Source organism: Ictidomys tridecemlineatus, chromosome 15 (genome assembly GCF_052094955.1).
Source record: "Ictidomys tridecemlineatus isolate mIctTri1 chromosome 15, mIctTri1.hap1, whole genome shotgun sequence".
NCBI classification, from domain to species: Eukaryota; Metazoa; Chordata; class Mammalia; order Rodentia; family Sciuridae; genus Ictidomys; species Ictidomys tridecemlineatus.
In genome coordinates this window covers 20,788,369-20,802,495 of record NC_135491.1, presented here as the reverse complement: position 1 = coordinate 20,802,495, position 14,127 = coordinate 20,788,369, and the positions used below count along the sequence as shown (strand labels likewise).

At 43.7% G+C, this 14,127-nt stretch overlaps 1 protein-coding gene across 5 annotated transcripts in view; it reads left to right on the top strand.

Annotated features, from left to right (window-relative positions):
* LOC110598687 (uncharacterized) overlaps positions 1-14,127 on the top strand; it is a 95,616-nt gene that overhangs the window by 13,632 nt on the left and 67,857 nt on the right. The window contains exon 2 of one of the 5 annotated variants that reach the window (XM_078032212.1): positions 89-2,120. The exons of the other annotated variants lie outside the window; for them this stretch is intronic. The gene's annotated coding sequence lies outside the window, so the exon portion shown is untranslated. Of the gene's footprint in view, positions 1-88; positions 2,121-14,127 lie in introns of those variants that run through there. 5 annotated transcript variants of the gene reach the window in all.

Below are 14,127 nucleotides of genomic sequence, written 5' to 3'. Positions count from 1 at the left end.
TAAGTGGGACCCCTTTATCTGTCCCCATCCAGAATATTCATTAATCAATTAAACTTTTCATCAACTCATATAATCTACGTCCTTTTAGTTTTTAGGGCCCTCTTCTTTCCCACCACAAGAAAAGAATGCAAGTCCCTGACAAGCTTCCTGAACCTTCCTAGTTGATAGAATGAATACTGGAATGGGACAGGGGAGTAAACTTCCAACAGCTGCTACATTTTCTACCAACCTGGAAGGGTCTTTTTTTAAAATTATTTTTTAAATTTATATAGAGTAAAATTCACTCTTTGGGTGTGTAGTTCTCTGAATTCTGACAGATGCAGAAGAGTCATGTGGTCACTGTAATCAAGACTGGGGATAATCCATTACCCCGCCCCTTAGAAATTTGCTTGTGCTCCCTTTTGTAGTCCTCTACCCACCACTTACCCTGACTCCTACTCCCCCACACTAGGAACCACTGAACCATGGATCTGAGACACCAATTCTTCTTCCCCCATGGTTGTGGATCCTTCAGGATGTGGCATAAATAAAATCACACAATATATCACCTTTCAAATCTGGTTTTTATCACTCAATATAATGCATTTGAGATTTATTCATGTTGTGCGTATCAAGAAGCTATTTCTTCTTGTTACAGAGAAGTATTTCTTTGTATGAATGTATAGATCTTTTGACCATTCATCAGTCAAAGGGCATTTGGGTTGTTTCTAGTTTAGAGTGATGGTGAATAAGGGTGCTGTGTGTCTGGACATGCAGGTTTTGTGTGAAACTAAGTTTTCATTTCTCTCAGGTCTCAAAAACAGGGTCATATGGAAAAAGTCTGCTTGACTCTATATGAAGCTGCCAAATGGTTTTCTAAAGCCGCTGTACCATTTTGTATTCTCACCAGCAATGAATGCCAAGTTCTGCATACTCCTAAAGAGGTTCTAATGGATATGAAAGTGCATTGTAAAAAGTGAGGGTGCTCTGCAGGGTGCCAAGGTGGGAGGATTCCAAGGAGGTATTTCTAAACTCTTAACTCTTGTGGACTCCTCATTGGAAACAGAGTATTCCATTGCAGGTCATTGGCTCCTCCTAAGGAGCTACAGGTAAGCATAATTCTGTCCATTTTACAAATGAGGCCACGACTCTGCTTCTCTTGGTTGAGCCAGGCCGGGTTTATATAATGTGATCAAGAGCAAGATTCTATCACCTTGTCATTTATTCCTGAGTTCACAAAATACATGAAGTCTGATCATTTAGAATGTCGTTTAGGCTGTATGGCAAAAACTAGGAAAAAGCATACATCCAAATCAGAATTGTGAGAACTGGCAGGGATCTTAGCAGTTCTCCTGTAAAGTTGATAACCTACTACACGCCCTTCTTCCCAGGATGCCAGCCAGGGATACTGCCAGCCTCGCTGGATTGCCTTAGATGGAACAAGATCAGCTCATTCTGTGTGTGACCTCCCAGAACACAGGGCAGCATCCCACCAGAGATACAGTGGGCCGGGCTTGTGGATCTGTGCGCACAGAAACAGAAATGAGGCTGTACTGCTGGGCGCCCTGTGGCCAGAGATCCTTCTTTCTGGCTCACATCCCCTATGTCTTTGCTTCTTTCATCTTAGTGCCCAATTCTGAGGCACCTTCACATTTCAAACGCCCTGAGAATATGTTTAATTAGAACTTGGCCATACAGCCTTTTAAAATAAAACAGAAGGGACCAGCTAATTATATCGCTCAGCATTCTGTGGCAAACATATATTTTTTAATAAAACACTTTCCTAACCAGAGTAATCCCTTGAGATGCAAATCCTCATTTATAAGAAGTTTCCCAAAGGGAGTTAAAGAGAAGATGCCTTCTAAAGAAAGGAGACAAAGAGAGTGTGGGGAGGTGTTTTCAAAGAGCATTTAAAAGAAAGGCTCATTCTGTGGTTGAAATATGGATATTTTGAAATATTAATATTTTAAAGATGCATATTTTTTGTTTCAAATATCTTCAAACTCTTATGTTTCTGATCATGTATTTTCTTTCTTTTTTTTCCTCCTTTTTGATTATTATCACAAATGCTCGTGTTTCTCATTCTGGGATTTTTTCATAAGTACAATATTTAAATAAACAAGTGATTTTCTCAAAATGCACTTTATCTCCTGCTGGTTTTCCTGCCCTCGTCTTGCTTCATGAATAACCTGCTCTCCATTCACGAAGGAACCTACCAGAATGGGAATAATGCGGTGCCTAGTTCTGGGTAGAGGAGGACTTTTCTGAAGTCCCTCCCTCCCCAAGGGTGGGAGAGGGGATGTGGAGGATTTGTACCCTCCTGAACTGCAATAAAGTATCCAGAGGTGGTGGTCTTCTGAGGACATCTGCATTCATAAGTCTGACACTGCATGGTTAATAGTGATGACAGCAGAACTTACATTTACTGGGACTTTATTCCATGCCAAGTCCCAGGCTAAAAAGTTTAGGCATCTCAGGATACCGATGGGATGGGATGTTCTAACCCCATTTTGCCAATGAGGAAGGCAAGACTTGAGAGGATGAAGACTATGAGGAGGGTCTCATGGCTCAGAGAAGGGTAGGACTCGAATATGAATGTGGGTCTGTGTGCCCCAGATCTCAGCTCTCCAGGACACTGGGGTGGAGCACACCATAGACATCACCAGGCTCGGGGACATAGCACTTCCTCTAATGTGCTTTGTGCCTCTCTTCCCATATGACACTGATGGACATTGTGTTTCAGTTAAGTTCTGTGTCAGTCAGGATCCTGGTGAGAAAGAGGGGACACACTTGAATGCAGATTATTCATGGAGGATTTCCTAAAGAGACTATTTGCAAAGGTGAAGGAAAGCATAAGAGAAAATTAACAGAATGGTTACAAGGGTTTGGGATTTAAAAAAAAAAAAATGGTTCCTGGAAGCCATGCTGGATACACCCCACCAGATACTAATGGGCAAAGGTAGGACTTTGATGCTGATATCTGGGTCTACGCACAGCACAGGGAGACCTGTAAGGGCAGGCAGCAATGCATCTTGCCAAGCACCAGACTGTGCCAGCTTTAGTGTGTGCTGGGGGTAGAGAAAGAGAAGGAATCATACCATCACCCTCAAAGACCTTAGAGTCTATGGAGCAGCTGTAGGTCCTTGGAGGTGGTGTTCACTTGGCCACAGGACTAAGTGACCTGCCTGATGAAAGGTATAAAGGATGTTCTTTCAGAAAATTTGCCCAGTGTGTGCCTTAAAGGGGCACCTGAAATTGAAATGCCTCACTGCATGCTGCCATTTACAGTGCTCAGAAAAACTTCTGAGGTTTGTTCTTTTTACTTGAGATATGTGTAATTCTTTTTTTTAATCAATTCTTCTTAAATAAAATTTAATCAAAAAGATAAAAGAAAAAGAGAAGTCATGCATGGTCCCATTTTCCACAGATAGCAACTGTTGATGGTTGGGTATATCTCCTTCCACTTGCTTTCCTCTGAGCTTTTCTTCCATAGTTATGGTTCTCGTGAGTATGCAGTTTTGAATTTTGAATTTTTGGTTGAGCATTATTACCATATTTTCCCATGTTACATCATTGGTAGAGTTTTGGATGATTGCATAATATTCCATTTCATGAATGCTAAAATCCTACGGCTTAAAAATGTTTAGGATATTTAATGCTTTTTGTTAATATATAGAATGTTATAATGACTAATCTTATGCATAAAGGATTTTTACATGTTTTAGATTCTTTCTGCAGCATGATATCCCCAAGATAAAGGTACTAGATGATAAAGAACCTAGCTAAGGGCACCCCAGAAGAGGCGCAACTTTATCACTACCTATTCTTGTCCCCTGATGAATATTCATATAAGATTCTTCCCCCACTGACAACTTTCCTAAGGGTCTCCCTCTAGAATAGCACTAGAATCAAATGCAAGCCGTGTAATTCTAAATGTTATTGTGACCACATTTTAAAAAGCAGATGAAACAGGTGAAATCAATTTTAATAATAAATTTGATGTAACCAGTTTTATCCAAAATTCTATTTCTTCAACTTATCATCGATATAAAAATATTGATGAGATATTTTACATTTACTTCATGTAAACCTTTTTGGGCATGGATTTCTATACTTAACAATACTTCTTAATTCAGAACAGCCATGTTTTCAGTGCCAAAGAGCCACAGACGTGGCTCATAGCTACGGTCCAGGACAATGAAGTTCGAAAGTAAGGAATCAAAAGCGATTTTTTTGCCATTGTTGGCATGTTCACCTAGCTCCAAAGTCTAGCCACCATGTAGTGCCTTCTTAACCGCCTTACCAGGCTGGTGAACTCACAGTAGACCTGGTGACCAGGTACAACGTGACTTCCATATCATATCTGGGTATTTTTTAACTGTTGCCGTTATTCCTACCTCCATACTAGCAAATCACAGGCGTCCCCTCCACCCCAGTTTACTTGATACTCATTTACTCAGAAATATTTATTGGGCACTTCTTCTGCATTAAGCCCTGTGGCCATCCCTAAGGATGCAGGCGAACAAACAGACCTTTCTCGTGAAATTTAATTACAGAACTTATCCATGTTCTCAGGGTCCAGTGGAGGAGACAGATTTTAATCAAATAATTTCTCAAGGATGTAATTTCAAACTGTGATAAGTGCTAGGAAGGAAATGTACATTTAAAAATGCTAAGCCCTGGGTCATGGCTGGGGTGGCACATCTTGGAGGTGTTGAATGGAGATGGTCCTGCGCATGATCTGGCTGCCTTGGAAAACAGTGATGCAAAAAAATAGCGTTGGGCAAGATGACCACAAGGTCCTTTCTGGTCCCAAGTGTCTATGTGCTACCTTTGAAAAGTTTTCGGGGGAGACAGCAGCTCCCCAGTTCTTGTGTCAGTGGCTCAGTTCATCTATTTATATTTACCTTCTTCAGAAAGACTTGGGGCCAGATGGAATATGAAGAGCCACGAGGAAGCAGAGGGCATCTCATTCATTCTTCATTCATTCATTCATTCATTCACTCACTCCTGTGTTTACACAGTGAGTCTTACTTAGCTAGTACTCTGTGGGGCAGATGTCAGGCACTGCTGTGGACACTCAGAAAAGCAAAGCCAGCAATCTCTTTGTCTAGACAGACTACACTGCCAACTGGGCACACTTTCCCAATGAAGATAACAATTCAAAGAGGAAAAAATCAATGCTAATAGAACTCCTTTTCGGGTTCGGAAAATGACACTGTCCACAGCAGCCGATGCTTTGAGCCCGAGGCTGGGCAGGAAGCATGAGCCTGGATGGATGCAATTTTTGAGCTCCTTAAATGTGGCCAAATAAATAAATGAGAGGCAGCGATGAAGGTGGCTGGGTGGAGCGAGGCTGGGTTCAAGGGGCAAACTGTACCATTCCTCTTCTACCCCCTGAAACACGACCGGGACCCTCCCTACAGCCCGAAGTCCCTAGAGACAGGGTAATTTCAGCTGCACTTGATATAACCTATACATCACTGTCTTCTCGACCAGCTCTCAAATTAAACTCTGATGTATAAAGTTAAACAAAAATGAGATAAAAATTGGCAGAGGTTGAAGAGGGTCAAAGTAGTCAAAACACAAGGTAGACTATTGCTCCTTTTGATTTATGTTATTCTGTACACTTAGAAAAAATAAAATTATAAATCTCCCTGAGACTTTTTCATTGAGAATGAGGCATTACTAATTTATTTTCAATAGACTCCCAGGTATCTCAACTGGGAGGAGTGCTCTGGCTATTGTTCTAGAGACAATGCCACCATTTGACCTAAAACAGGGACTGGGGGGATGTGAAAGTATCTTGCACAATTAAGTGTTTTTGGTCAGCAGTATTAACAATGAGGCTACCTTACCTGGCTTACGTCACAGAGCACAGTATCTGCTCTGCTTTGTTCTATTATTCAATCCCCACAAACCCCTGAGGTATGAAACACAGAGAATTCATTGTCCCCCTTTTGATTGTTGAGAAAACCGAGGCTACAATAAACCACATGTCAGCTGGGTTCAGTGGTACATGTTTGTCATCCCAGCAGCCCAGGAGGCTGAGGCAAGAGGACTGCGAGTTCAAAGCCAGCCTCAGCAACTTAGTGAGGCCAAAGCGACTCAGCATGACCCTGTCTCTAAATAAAATATAAAAAGACTAGGGATGTAGCTCAGTGGTTGAGCACCCCTGGGTTCAATCCCTGGTACCAAACAACAACAACAACAACAACAAAACCTGCCTTCAATTGGTATTAGGGACAAAGAAGTAAATAAGACAAAAGTCCTCTTAGAGCCCCAGCCTTCTAGTGGAAAAGGAAATAATCAAGTAAAATGATTAAAAATAAAATATGGTTATAGGTAGAGTTCATTGCTGTGAAGGAAATGAAGTAGAAGAAGGGTATAGTAGGGAAATGGAGGCTGGGAAATCAGCCTAGCCTTTCAACCAAGCAAATAATGTGATTGTTTTACGTTTTTAAAGACCCTACAGGCGGCTGTGTGGAGAATTGACTCAGGAGGGTGAGGGCTAGCTCCATCTAGGGGACTAGTGAGGAGGCCATGACCAGCTGTCCAAACCAGATAGACACTGCGGTGGCCCCGGCCAGTGGAAGTGGTGGTGGGGTGAGGAGCTAAGATCCGCAAGATGAGGATTCTAAAAAGGGCCCCTGGTTTTGACTCCAGCGCTCCTTCTACAGCAGGCAGCCACCTGCAGCCATATGCTGACATCAGTGCACCCAGAGCGAGCTGCTTCTCCCAGGGTCCTAACGACAGAGCATAGAGACCAGCATCTGGCCAGATGAGATGGCACCAGCAGGAGGCAGGAGTTCCAGAGAGAAGGACGCCTGGTCTTGGTGTGTGTGTGTGTGTGTGGTCTCCCCTAGTATGACTTTTGTCTCTGCCCCGCTCTCTCTCTCTTTGCTTCTCTGTCTCTCTCTCGTTCTCTCTGGGATACTAGGGATTGAACACAGGGGCACTCTATTTCAGAGATTCATCCCCAGGCCTTTTTATTTATTTATTTATTTTTGAAACAGGATCTCACCAACTCGCCTAGGCTGACCTCAGCCTTGTGATCCTCCTGTCTCAGCCTCTCTAGTTGCTTGGAGCACCAGCAGGCACCACCATGCCCTGCCCTCTGCCACTCTCTCAAGGCTGCGATCCACATATCCATCGCCCATCCTAGCCACCCTAGGACCATCTGAGCTGCCCTATGACAGATGGTCCATATGTCTCCCAGTTACCTGACACGGGGGCATCTCAGTGGGTGCTTGATGCCCACCTGCCTGGCACAATGGAATGGAATTCTGCACAAGTGACCTCTGTGGGCAGAAGCCAGGGAGAGGTTTGTGTGGAAGACCAGCCTTCCCATCCACTTTCTGAAGCAACCTACCACCTCTTGAGAGGTTGGGTGGATATAGATGGGAGGGGACCGTAATTAAATGTCATCCTGAGCCCTGGAGTCTCCTCCATCTACAGATCCATATGAGGCTGGTCCATGCCCAACCCTTACCAACCTCTCATGGAACATCCTCTGAATGTCCCTCCTTGTTCTGGGTGTGGAGATGGGGATGAGAACTGGGGAGGCTAGCAGAAGACTTTGACCTACAAAACCATACTCTTCTGGTGGACACAGGTAGATGACATCTCTCATTCTTATGCATGATTAGTGGGGGCCACTCAATTAAGTTTTGTGTGGAAGGTAAGCAAAAGTGACGTGTTCTGCCTCCTGGTCTAACACATAAAAAGATGCCTGGGAAGGCCCAACCCTGCTCTTCCTCCTTCCACCAGTTGAATGCAGATGAAGACCAGGACCTAGGCTAAGGTGGAGTCACACAATAGAAAACCTAGATCTCTGAATGGGCTTAGGGACACACACACACACACACACACCAGAGACTGCCAAAAAGCAAAAAAGAAACATCCATCGTGTTGAACATTTGCATATTAGTCTATTTGTTACAGCAACTTAGTTGACCCTAATATAATGCCTGTTCTGGGAGTTTGCATTCACATTAAGAAAATTAAATAACAGGGTTCTGGAACAATGGTAGGGGGCTTAGATGAAGAGGTGAGTTGTAAGGTTAGGGCTTTCAGCTCGGAAGTCATGGGCTCCAGGTCCCAGAGCATGTGAGTTTTTCATCTAAGTCTTTTTCTAGAAAAATGCAGAAGAGTCAGATAGGCTGGGGAAGATGCTTCTGGAAGTAGATACTTCATAGTCACAGGTTCATAAGTAGGACGTGAAGCAAGTAAATATGAGACCAACCATGTCAACACCCTATAGAAAAGGAAAATGGTCCCTAAATACCTGATGGCTTTGGCTGCACAGGGGTGGAGGATGAGAGTTCTATAACTTCTCTCTCCATCCTGTCCTCTGATGGAGATAGCATATCTCTGACATTCCTGGGAGAGGGGACCCCCGCCCCCCTCCAAGCCAGGATGCATGGAGAATTGATGTTAGGCTACCTCTTCTGCTCCAGGATAGGGGCCCCACTTGTCTCTGGTTAAGCAATAAGTTATCTCAGACTCAAAGCTTTGATTAGAAATGCAAAGTGGTGTCAGCTGTCTCCAGAGGCCCGTGAGGTGAGGAACTTGAGCTGGTGATTCTTACTGAGGCTTCCAACTGTCCGCTGAAATTCTGATGTGGTCTTTTTAGTCACCATTCCCAACGAGGGACTGGCAAGCTCAGCTGGGACCTGTCTGTTCCCCACAGCCTCTTAGTAGAGCAGAGCAGGCAGGCTGGTCACTTTCTGCTTACAACTAAAGATGCGAGTCCTTGGGTGAATGACTTACTGGATACACTTGACCTCCAGGGAGTAACAGGTGGTCAGAATGGTCTCCCTCCTTTGGAGCAAGACAAACCCTCATGTCACTGGTTCTTTGGTGGCTGGATACTCCATTCCCTTGCCCCTGTATCCATTAACCCTAACAAGTAGTGCTGCCCTGGGCCCCCCTCAACAAGCATGATGGAGCAGACATCTAAAAACATGGCTTCTAGTTGCAGCCCCTGGTTTTCACTAGTGGTGTGACCTCTGTCTGCAGATCCGTATGAGGCTGGCCCATGCCCAGCTCCTGCCTGGCTCACAACAGCTTTTATTAAATTAATATTCATTATTCATTATATAGGTATTGTTCATTGTTGAGTCAAATAGTATACCAGGGCGCTTTGAATTGTTTCTATTCTCATTTTATTTTTCCTAAAGCCAATAATGGGCTCCTTTTCATTTGCTTGGTTTTCTCGGGACATAGGATGAAGTTTTCCCACACCCACCTACGGCCTCTCGATATCATTTTCCACAAGGTGGAACATATCAGATAATCCAATGGTAGCAATTTTTTTTTGCTCTGGAGGAGAGGAGGCCTCTCCTCTGTAAAACCTCTGAAGTTCTAGTTTGGTTCCTACTGCTTGAGTGACTGCAAACCTATTGTCACCTCCACCTTTGGGATTTCCTTTACTCCCTCCATCACTGGAACCCCTGCTTTGTAGAGCTTTTGGCTTCTCTCTTGGTTTAATTCCTGCTGCACAAGCCCCAGTAGCTGTCACAGAATGCAGTGGTGATGTCTGGGCTAGGCTGGCAGGACCAAAAACTTTCTGCCACTTCGTTTCTGGATAATCATATCCCAGAAAAAGAACAGCAGCAACAACCATGAATAAATAAAACAGGAAGAATGCCGAACAAAAATACAAAATCCCCCTTTTTACTAAATGAATGGACAGTCATAGCCCAATATTGCAAAGGGTATAAAATGGTTAAGAGAGAGAGAGAGAGAGAGAGAGAGCAAGCGAGCACTCAGGGCCCTTGTTGTTATATGTCTGTAGCAGGGTGGAAGCCAGTCTGCCAGGTAGAATCCCAAGTAGCTCAGGAATAATAATAATTAAAAAAAAAACATTGGTGGACAGAGGGGGAGAATTGGTTACAATTCTCCACAGGACTAGACTCTCCCTGGTCCCCACTCATGAGCCTGTGGCTGTCCCTCTCAGCCTTTCAGAAGATGGAAAGTTGACAGCCGAGGCCTAGGAGAATGAAAACCAAAACTGATGGAGGTGGGGAAAGTCTGCTGTTCAACAGGCTCCCTGTTCTTTCCTTGGTCCCACTCACAGAGCAGAGGCAAGTCAGAAGGCCATATTGTCTTCGTGGGACTAGTTAATTTTAACACCTGTATAGATCTGTGCAACCTCAACCACAACCAGAATACAGATGAGTTCCATGATCCCTCCCCACCAACTTCCTCATGTTGTCCCTTATAGAGACACCTCCTCCGTCCTGTTCCACTGATCTGCTCTCCATCAGGACTACGTGGTCTCTTTGAGAAGGCTACATAGGTCGACTTGTATACTAACGAAGCCTTTGGAGACTGACTCCTTTCACTTGGCATCATGCCTTTGGGCTCCATCCAAATTGTGTCAGGTATTAACCATTTTGTTTCTCTTTATTTCTGAGCTGTGTTCCACTCTATGGAGGTACCAATCTGGTTCCTGTGCTGTGTTCTGTTGTCAGCTCATCCATTCTCCCCTTAGATGACAGTTTGGGTGATTTCAGCTTTGACAATTAGAAATAATATCACTATAAACATTTATGTATAGGTTTCTATGGGAAGATAGACTTTAATTTCACTTGGGTAAGGGAAAGTGGGATTTCTCGGTCATATGGAAAGTATATATTTAACTTTATAGGAAACTACTGAGCCCTCTTCCAGAGTAACTGTATCATTTTTCATTCCTATTAGGGATGTATGAGAGTCCTGTTGTTACACATTCTTGCCAACATTTGGTATTGGCAGCGTTTAAAAAATATTAGTCATTTTAATAGTTGTATAGTGGTCTCTCATTATAGTTTTAAGTTGCATTCCCCTAATGCCTAATTATTTAGAACATTTTTCTTGTGCTCATTTGCTTTTGTATGAGTGTCTCTTTAAGTCTTTTGCCAATTTAAAAAATTGAGTTGTTTGTTTTCTTACTCGAGTTTTGAGAGTTCTTTGTATATTAAGGATTCAAGGTCTTTGATGCATAGGGGACTTGCAAATATTTTGCCCTGATCAATAGCTTCTCTTTAGCTGCCATTTATAAAGCAAAAGGTGTTAGTTGTGATAATGGAGGCCATCTTTAAGCTTATTCCTGTATGCACTTACTGAGCACCTGTAGTATGCAAGTTGCTCTTACTTGTTGCTTATCAAGATTGGGTTTTATAAGACTGATGGGAACAGGTACTCAAGAATCATCTGATAAAGTTACTGCCCTTCTCCTAGGAGAGAAGGTGTCTGCTTTAGATCCAGAGCCCTATAAGAAGCTTGAGACTTGCTTAAATTTTTGCATCTCCCATTCTCCTTAATTTCAAAACCATGTAATAGAATTAGCCTGAGTACTTCTGTCTTATCCACATTCACATAAATTGTTTTCTCCCTAAGAACTGGCCTCCTCTAGCCTACCTACGGTGACCTTCAAAACTCAACTTGCACAACCCATTAGGCTTGAATCATTCCCTGACCCAAAATGTCTGTCCATCACTGTGTTTGAAGATGCCTTTTTACACACCTGGTAGGACTTTAAGTATTAAATAATAGGAAGTAGGTAAAAATGCCCAGCACAGAACCCATTAGAAAATATGCAAATTGCTCCAAAACCAGACACATCCCCAAACCCTGAGAACCCATCAACTTAAGTTTCCCTGTAAACCTGCTTTAGAAACCAGGATCTAAAAAAAAAAAAAAAAGGCTTTGAAAGATGCTTTTAGAGAGCCGGGCATGGGGGCACATGCCTGTAATCCAGGGGCTCAGGAGGCTGACACTGGAGGATCATGAGTTCAAAGCCAGCCTCAGCCAAAGCAAGGTGCTAAGCAACTCTGTGAGACCCTGTCTCTAAATAAAATATAAAACAGGGAGTGGGGATGTGGCTCAGTGGTTGAGTGCCCCTGAGTTCAATCCCTGGTACAAAAAAAAAAAAAGGATGCTTTTTTAGAGAGAACACAGCAGTCCATGTGTAGCTCTGTGAGTAGGAGGCCTTGAATATTCCAGTATCCCACCTCAACCCAGTAGGACAGATCCAGCTGCTGGTCCACCAGAGTGCCCCAGGCTTGCTTTTCCAGAACCAGGGCAAGGAAAGCAAACTTAGTTCTGGAGTCCTGTTCAGCAGGCCCTTTTCCCCAAATGTCAGTTCCTAATAGGCAACAGCTGCCACTGCGGTTTCTTCTAGGCAAGTGATTCATGTCTTTGCTCTGAAACGATAAGCAGAACAAATGTTTACTCAGACATATAACAGAGGGACAATTGGAAAACAGGAGACTGGCAACTGGAAATATTTTGCTGCTATTTGATCCATGACAATTAGTGGGAATTAGTCATATGGGCCAGAGGCAGAGTGGGGGACAGGCAGATGGCCTTCCTGGAAGAGGAACAGAAGGGAACACATAGAGGAAGACGTGAAAGTTTGCTCAGAGGGCCCAAGTTCCCTGTGTCCTCCTAAGTGTGACATTCCCTGACCACCTGCTTTATTTGATACCTGATTGGGGCTCTGTGTGTCAAACGTAAGTAGAGAGAGAAGAGAAATCTCTACACACTTGGATCTGATGCCTTTAAAATCCATTACTATTTTTTTTTTTACATTTTCAGAAATAAAACTTTTAATAGTTTGGCTTGTGTGCATGTGTGCATGGAAGAAAAAGTTCTCATTAGTGAATTTTAATCTTTGGGATGGTGGTGCGCAAATTTGACTCATCCAGAAAGAAACACACACCTTGAACGTGGAACCTGAAAATGAGGATTTTGAGGCGGATTTGCAGCCTGATTATGTTTACATAATTTAAGATCTTGCATCCTATTTAATACATGTATATACTCCTGTAGTTGCTCTCAAATATATTATTTAGTAGATATATCATAAATATTTCTATAAGGAAAGAAAAATGTCAGATATATAATTCAATTTTTTTTTCTGGCCCCAGAGAAGGAAATGCAATATCATAAAAAAAAAAAAACCTCTCAATCCATTCGGTGACAAACTTTCCAGATCATTCTTTGCAAAGAATTGGGAGGAAAAATGAAGACTAAAGCCCCCAAGCCCTACTCCTTGCTGACCTTGGGTTAGCATCTTTTTTTTCCCTTTAATATTTATTTTTTAGTTTTAGGTGGACACAATATCTTTATTTTATTTCTCTGTGGTGCTGAGGATTGAATACCAGGACCTGTCGAGGGTGGGCACAGTCATAGGCAGGCATGGCTGGAGCTGAGCAGGGGCCGGGGCTGTTTTACCAGCAAATATGAGCAGAGGCCAATTTTGAGTACAGAGGGTGGAAAACTGGACTTTCCCTTTACAGATGGATTTTCTGAAAATATTCTTGAAAGTCTGTTAGTGGGAGGACATGCTCCCCTTGCCCACTAGCACTTCTGGTGGGAGTCTCTCTGTTTGGGACTGAAGCGGAGGGTGGGAGAGGAGCAGAGGGACCAGGGAGCTCAGCAGAGGTGACCTTCTGTATGGGAGCAGTCACCTGCTGCTCCGGGTGGCCGTCCCTCCTTTTCCATTTCCTAATGATGGCATGCTAATTTTCCTTTGAGACAAGCACATCCTCATAGGATGAGTGAATAGGATTAAAAATTTCTCCCTACCTCTGCTGGTTTCTGGGAGAACCTATGACCCAGCTTGAATCAATGGGCATCTCCCAGCCTCTGAGGCTGGTACCCACCAGGAAGGGTCCCTGGCTCAGTCAGAGCTGCTGAGACTTGGCTGCAGGACCTATGACAGAATTTCCAGGGAAGAGCAGCAACCTTCCTCCCACAGTCACTGAGATGAGGGTGTCATCACCTGAAGTTGGTGACAGACACTTGCTGCCCCATGTGCAGCCACACTGAGACTCTGCTCTCACGGTATAGCTGAAACCCCCATTTGTCTTCTTGATTTGTGCACTCAGAATGTTGAGAGTTGTCACCTAGACCTACTTTGGCTGAAGACAGAGCTGGGGGAAAACGCCGGGAGACGATGGCAAGACTTAGGTTGGACTTTTTGACTTTGAAGATTCCTGGGAGGAGGGAACGGTGGACTCTCAGGCAGATGCTCCCTCCACATCCTCCCTGACATGACCAGCACTGACTCCAGAGACGAGGAGGGGCTCTGTGACTTCCAGAGGGAAGCCACCGCGGGAAGCTCTCACATCTCCAAGTTCTTTTTTCTGAAGTCCA